This window comes from Mirounga angustirostris, unplaced genomic scaffold (assembly GCF_029215605.1).
Source record: "Mirounga angustirostris isolate CCGP_5_RB_7025 unplaced genomic scaffold, mMirAng1.0.hap1 SCAF_15, whole genome shotgun sequence".
Classification (NCBI taxonomy): Eukaryota; Metazoa; Chordata; class Mammalia; order Carnivora; family Phocidae; genus Mirounga; species Mirounga angustirostris.
Window position 1 is genome coordinate 19,921,868 of NW_026991723.1, and position 7,500 is coordinate 19,929,367.

The following is a 7,500-nucleotide window of genomic DNA, read 5'->3' on the forward strand; positions in this document are numbered from 1 at the left end:
AAACCCATAGTTGTGGCTCAAGTTAAAATAGGTGTTTTCTTTTTTTCAAAAAAAAAAAAAAAGGAGTCACTGTTCAAAATTTATTTGGTATTTTAGTTGGTATGACACTTAGATTGTTGGTTGCATTGTCTTTTTACATCATATGGCCATGTACATTATATTCTGACATATATGGTACACAAAATAAGATCCTTTAGGACAGTTATGCACAACACATGCAATATTGAATTTATACATTGGATCCCAGGATGTGACGGACTGAAAAAGATGGACTAGGCATGTTGGGTGTTGGGTGAAGGAACCAGAAGTGGCAACACACGGTAAACACACATCTGGTGTGAAGAGCAACTGCAGCTATGTAATATTGACAGTAGCTCTGAGATGGTGGGGCTAACTTACACTGACCAGCTTAGGACTACAAAGCCAGGTAGCATCCAGCATCGGGATACAGCTGCAGGGTTTGGTGAACCATTCCTATTTGGAACTTTAGGAAATTGCGGTTTTTTCTTAGGCCATTTTAATATAACTTGAGTAACAGATCAGATGATAAGGACAATATACACAACCTCCAACTAAAATCCTGCTGTAGTCTAGACAGTGAAGTGGTACATTAGAAAACTTTAGAACTGCAGCTCCTTTTGGATCCCCCAAAGTGTATCTGCACTCTTCTTCAAATGGGTCTCTTCCTCAGGAGTCCATCACCTTCACAACATCTAAAATTCCATTCTGTCCCAAGATGCAAGGAACACTAAGGAAGACAACTTTAATTCCATGGAGATCCTTAATCATGGTGGAAACTGGATGCACCCACCTAAGATTCTTCATTATACTTTCTACCAAATCTGCCACACAGTCCAATGGCCCAGGAAGTGTAGCTTTTCAGTTTGATTGCCTCCTAGGCACTGTCAAACACCTGTTTGTGAACCTCTTCCCATGGTTCCTTATCGGCATCAGTGCCTAAGTCAAGATGCACATTTTTCAGAGAGACACCAGCAACATTTACTCCACTCCATACAGGCATACTGGAGTCTCCATGCTCCCCGAGGACCCACCTGTGACAGCTTAATGGCTGAACTCCCAGTCTTTCCCACATTAGGTAATGGAACCAGGCTGAATCCAGATTGCAAGCACTTCCAATAACATGGTTTTTGGGAAAGCCACTTAACTTCCAAGCCACATAGGTCAAGATATCCACTGGATTGGAAATGACAAGCAACTTGTGGTTTGGGCTGTATTTTACGGTATTAGGAATGATGAACTTAAAGATGTTCACGTTACGCTGGACCAAATTAAGACCGCTTTCTCCCTCTTGCTGACAGGCCCCAGCTGTGATAATAACCAGCTTGTAGTTTGCAGTCACGTTATAATCTTTGCCAGAGACAATTTTTGGTGTTCTAAGGAAAAGGCTGCCGTGCTGGAGATCCATCATCTCTCCCTTCAGTCTGTCTTCCATGACATCAACAAGAGCAAGTTCATCTGCCAGGTCCTTCATTAAGATACTGGGATAGCACAAGCCATGCCAACAGCACCAACCTCAACAGCTGTAACCTTATTCTGGGGGGTATGTTCTTCCTTAAGAAGATTCTGAATCAGCTGATCTTTGAGAGTTGCCATTTTGGACTTAGAACCAAAAGGAATTGGGAGTGCACGTGGGGCGGGCGTCAGTGGCACACGAGGTTGGATCCGGTCTTGGCGGACTGCTCCGACCCTCTAAGATAGGTATTTTCATTGTTAGTACTTAGGAGGAGTTAAGCTTTGGAAATATTGAGACATGGTACATTTATCTTGATTCTTCCAGTTGGATTTCCTCAAAGCATAATAAAATACGTAAGTGTGTATATATGTAGATTCTTGTCAACATTATTAGAAAATGTAAATTTTAATTTATCAAAGAATCCTTTTTCAGGTTTACTGCTTGAAATTGTGGCTTTGGATATGTGTTCCTTACTAACTTCTGGAGATGTCTATTTATCCTGAAAAATGTCTTAAAAGGGGTAATGTAGGTATTTGCAGCTTATGACAGGCCTTAATAATTCTGGTTCAATGTTACTTGGGTCCTTTGATTTACTGTCCAGTGGAACACAAAGTCTGATATTCTAAACAAATGAATGGTTAATAAAATTCTGACATTTTGTTGGGATTCTGTGAAAGTTGGCATCTGGATCATCATTAGAAGTAAAATATTTTGTGAGGGCAAAATTGCTGAGTCTCCTACTCAATAGAAAACAGGTGAAGATTATTACATTTAAAACTTGGGGTGCCTGCGTGGCTCAGTTGGTTAAGTGTTTGCCTTTGGCTCAGGTCCTGATCCCCGGGTGCTAGGATCGAGCCCTGGGTCAGGCTCCCTGCCTAGCGGGGTGTCTGCTCCCCAGCCCCCTGCCCCCAGCTCATGCTCTCTTTCTCTCTCTAATATATAAATCTTTGAAAAAATAGGCAAAATTTTCCTACACTGATTTCCTACAGATTGTGATATGCTCCTTTTACACAAATGTTTTTCAGTTAAGATAACTGCTCGTTTATTTCTTCATTTGTGGTTTTTAACTGGTGATCCTTCTCCTGGTATAAATTGCTGAACATGATCTTGGGGGCTTTTCCCAAAGGTGCCTACTTTTCTTCTAATGGTCAGTTGTCTTAAGTCAATACCTTAAGGCTTTCTTATTCCCTTCTTCACTCCTTCTTCTGACTCTGCTATTTATTATGTAGCTTACCTTTGGCTTCTTTATTTCATTTTTCTTTAAACTCTATTCCACAGTAGCAGTGTGGTGGTTATGAGTGCAAATATTGGAGTCTCATCCTGGTCTCATGACTCAGTTGCTGTGTGATCTTGGTTGAGTTACTTCTTTGTTTCTTCAGTGAAGTAGAATCATAATGGACTATATCTTACCAGGTTGGTTTGAAGAAAAAGTGAGATAATGCATGTCAAGTGCCCAACACTGTCTCATATTAAACACTTATGTGAGTCAAGGTGTTATTATAAAAATCGACACAGGATTTAAGTATCTTTACTTTTTATTTTGATGTTTAAAAATTTATTTATTTGAGAGAGAAAACGAGTGGGGGTAGGGGGAGAGGGGGAGAGAGAATCCTCAAGCAGATTCTACACTGAGCATGGAGCCTGAGGTGGGGACTTGATCCCAGAACACTGAGATCATGACCTGAGTTGAAATCAAGAGCCGGAAATGTAACTGACTAAGCCACCTGGGCACCCTGGATTTAAGTATCTTTAAAATACACTTATTTTTCTTTTCTTTTTTTCTTTTTAAGATTTTAAAAAAGATTTTTAATTTTTTATTAGAGAGAGTACAAGCAGGGGGAGCAGCAGGCAGAGGGAGAGGGAGAAAGGGAGCCAGATGCGGGGCTCGATCCCAGGACCCCAGGATCATGACCTGAGCCGAAGGCAGCCACTAACAGACTGAGCCACCCAGGCGCCCCAAAATACTTATTTTTCTTTCACTTAGTATTGGCTGTGGGTCTGGGAGACCCTTCCAAGGGTTGGCTCAGTGATAAAGGCCACTCTGACCTCACAGCACGCCTGTCTCAATGTGTATTTGCATGGCGAGGGTGCAGGTGGGGGTAATGGAGCATCTCCCTGTCCGTGAAGTGCTTGTCTCTGAAATGACAGTGCCACTGTCACTCACAATGAATTGGCCAGGATTAGTCACATGACCCAGAGGTAGAAGAAGCAGAGACCTGATCTTCCTGGGAGCCCAGCACTCAGTGTCGCCACATAGAAAAATCTACAGCACTCAGTGTAGCCATAGATCAGGAAAATGTCCTCCAAGAAGTCTGTTGATGTTGGAATCACAGAAATTTGAAGCTTTCAGTCCCCTTAAAAGGACCTTAAGTTTTCCATTAGTCCGAGAATTCTCAGAGTCTGTACGGCCTGGGCAATCTGAAATACTAGTCCAAGTTTAGAGAAAGGCTGCTACTTCATGGAAAATGCATGAAGGACAAAAGAAACTGTTCCTAGCAGCTTTGAGAGCTTTGACTCTGGTAATGAGGGTGGGGGTGTGACAATTATTTGTCTGAATCCCATCTGGTGAGGTTCACAGAGGGCATAGATCTGGCATTTTGATCTTTCCCTTAATGCCCTTTTTCCAAGGGAAGCATTGATGCTGGCTATTGATAGAGCGATCAGAAAGACAGCCCAGCACGTCTTTGGGCCTGTTGGCCGAGAGAGTTCCTGCTCCCTGACAGTTGAATCCATTCTCTGTCACACAGGCACTGGTAATTAAAGCGGGACAAAATAACCAGTGGAAATGGAGTCAGGCTTCGTGTTCCAACAGGCTTGGCAGCAGCTGGTAGCCATGTACCACTTCTCGGGGCTCCTGGGAGTAGTTCATGGACGGCATGTCACTAATGGTCCTCTTCCGGAAGGGGGCCCCTCATCACCTTCTGCAGTGACCAGTATTGGCAGTCCCTTGAAATGGTGAAGCTTTCTGGTGCCTAGTGGAGAGGTCCTTCTGTCAGCACTGATTCTGTTTGGTGGAGGTGCGTAAAGAGTGATAGCCCTTCTCATCAGAGGGGAGGCAAGGTGGAACAAGGATGTGGAACAGTACCGTAACAGAAACCCAGATACTTGATTTTCCTATCGATGCCTGTAAAAAGTTCCTGTGAGAATCTGGGCATGTCACTTTATTTTGTTGGACCTATTTCCCTAACAAAACAAAATAAAACCCTGCCTCTATTGGAGGATTAACAGGAAAGGGCAAATGATGTGGGAAATAGGCAGATCCATAAAAAGCAGAAAGGTAACAGAATGGGTGTTTTTCCTCTTCACAAAGTAACAGGTTTTATTATAAAACTTTTGGGAAAGTAAGAAGCACAAGTAAAAGTTTAACACGAAAATCATGAAAACCAAGCATGATGCCCCTGCATCGAGAAGACTTCCATTAATGAATAGGTGTATAGCTTTCCAAGAGTTTTGTAATCTACTCGTTCCATATAAAGCACATTAGGGACATCTTTTTGTATTGTTACATCTTTTTAAGTGGATGGATGTGTAGCAATTCACTGAACGATACTCTAACTTGTAAAACCAATGCCCTGTGCAGGGTATTTCAGTGGTGGTCAGTTTTATCCTGCTTTGGTGGCTGTCTAATACTTCTTGTCCATTGTTAATCAGTGATGTGGTTTGGGTGGGATTTTCCTTCTCTTTCCCTCCCTCCCCTCAAATTAGCCCTGTTTGACTTAAATGACTCTGTGTGACCCCATGCCCTTGGCCACAGTGATTTGTTCAGGAGCGAGCAGGGAACCCAAGTTAATTGAGTTGGAATGAACCTCAGTATTTGTGTTCTGTGGCTGGGGAAAGAGAAAAATCCCCCTGCTTCTAGAACAGCTAGAGCCTTTGTTGTTGTTGTTTTTAAGTGCTGCTGAAGCCAAATTAAGGACAAAGTCAGCACATGGAGAAAGGCAGAGGAGCTAGGGAGAGTGGTGGAAAATGAAGCTGGGTGCATACAGAACTATGGTGGAGACTCCAAGTACTTCTGGGCTTTGCTGTATGTGAATGAACGTATTGCTTCATTACTGAACCCAGGTTGGGTGGAGGTTTCGGGTGCTTGCAACTAAAATCCTGCTAGGTGACACGTGCATTTTAAATAGCACTAGAACAACATACCGAGTTAAGTCGTTGTACACACCCATGACTTTTTCCTTTGTGTATATTTTAGTAGATTTATGGAATTAGGGTGCGTGTGCTTGTGTAGATCCCCTTGAATTTTTTTATGCCTTTTGTGTCACACCCCCCCCCCCCCCGCCCTCGGGGTCTGCTTCTGGGCAACACAGTCTCAGCCAGCTTGTGAACAATATTCAGGCTTTTGGGTGAATTAACTTTTAGTTAAGAGGATGAAGGGCCACTGGAACTGCTAGGTCGGTCAGATGGCATGATGGTCTGGCCCATGACATTGAATCTCCAGTAACTCAGTCATCCGATGAAAAAGGAAGGGGCTTCTAGGTGTCTGAAGGATGCTGAACATCCTTCTGTGCAATTTTTAAACTGGCTTTGGGTCACTGAATGAATGTGGCAGCACTTACTTCCTTTGGGAAACTGAGTATTATCCTGTCTCACAGAGCTCAATATTATGGTCTTTTTTCCTGAAGTCTCAAGCCCCTTCATTTAATTTCATCCCATTTTCCATAGTTATAGTCTCTAGCATGACCCTAAATACTCCTTATATTTGGTACTAACAATTCATATAAAAGAAGGGGATTGGAGGCGGGAAAGATGGAGGAGTAGGGGACCCTATTTCAACTGGTTCCCAGAATTGAGCTGGATATCTACCAGACCACTCTGAGCACCCACGAAACCAGCCTGAGGTGTAAGAAGATCTGGATCTCTACAAACAGAATATCGCAGGCAGTTGGTTTTGAGGTACGAAGCGGGGAGCCGTGATCCTGCGGGCAGATACTGGAGGATAAATGGCAGCGGGGGGGTGCCTGGCCGTGGGGATCCTACACCGCCAGTGAGTGACAGCCTCACGCGCTGCGGAGGGGCACAGACTCGCACACCAGTAGTGTTGGGAAAGGACTTTAGGGCAGCCCCCGGGGCGGAAAACCAGTGCGGTGAGGTCGCGCGGGTGAACTGCAACCTCTGGGGGTGGAAACCCCAAGCGGCGGAGTTGCGCACATGCAAACTGGGAGCGGCTGGCGGTTTTAGAAGCACAAAGGGCAGAGATGCGCCCCGACCTGGAGGCAGGACTGGGGGTGCTGCGGAGGGGCGCACAACCCAGGACGCTGCAGTTTATAGCAGCACGGACAGAAACGGAGACAGTGCGGCCTGGAGAGCTCACTGAAGAACAGACTGCGGTCTCTCTGCTCTGACACAGAGGGTTGGAAACGGTCTCTTTTGCTCTGACTTGCAGAAGAGACGCAGAAAGCCGCCAGGGAAAGGCGCCAGAGAACAAAAGCCCCAAAGACTGATTCCCACTGAGCCCGTCCCCCACCACAGGGGTGCAGGGCAACTCCGCCCAAAAGGGTTGCCTGAGTAACAGCGCAGCAGGCCCCTCCCACAGAAGACAGGCTGGGAAAACAAGAGGCCAGCAACCCTAAGGTCCCAAGAAAACAGGTGCATCTTGCTTGGGTTCTGGTCAATAATTTCGACTCTATACATTCCCTCAAACACCCATCAACAGAATGACTAGGAGGAGGAGCCCCCAAAACAGAAAAGACTCAGAGATTATGACTTATGGTGCAGATTTACAAATGGATGCAGATATAACCAAGATGTCAGAGATGGAATTCAGGCTAGCAATTGTGAAGACAATGGTTAGAATGGAGAAATCAATTAATGGCAACATAGAGTCTCTAAGGGCAGAAATAAAAGGTGAATTGGCAGAACTTAAAAATGCAATCAATGAGATCCAATCCAATCTAGATAATCTAACAGCTAGGGTAACTGAGACAGAAGAGAGAATAAGCGATCTGGAAGACATTATAATAGATAAAAAGGGAAAAGAGGAGGCCAGGGAAAAACAACTCAGAATCCATGAAAATAGAATCAGA

At 44.4% G+C, this 7,500-nt stretch overlaps 1 pseudogene; it reads right to left on the minus strand.

The window, feature by feature from the left end:
- Positions 1–546: 546 nt before the first annotated feature.
- On the minus strand, positions 547–1,655 carry LOC123849330 (L-lactate dehydrogenase A chain-like; annotated as a pseudogene).
- Between the last annotated feature and the right edge of the window lie 5,845 nt (positions 1,656–7,500).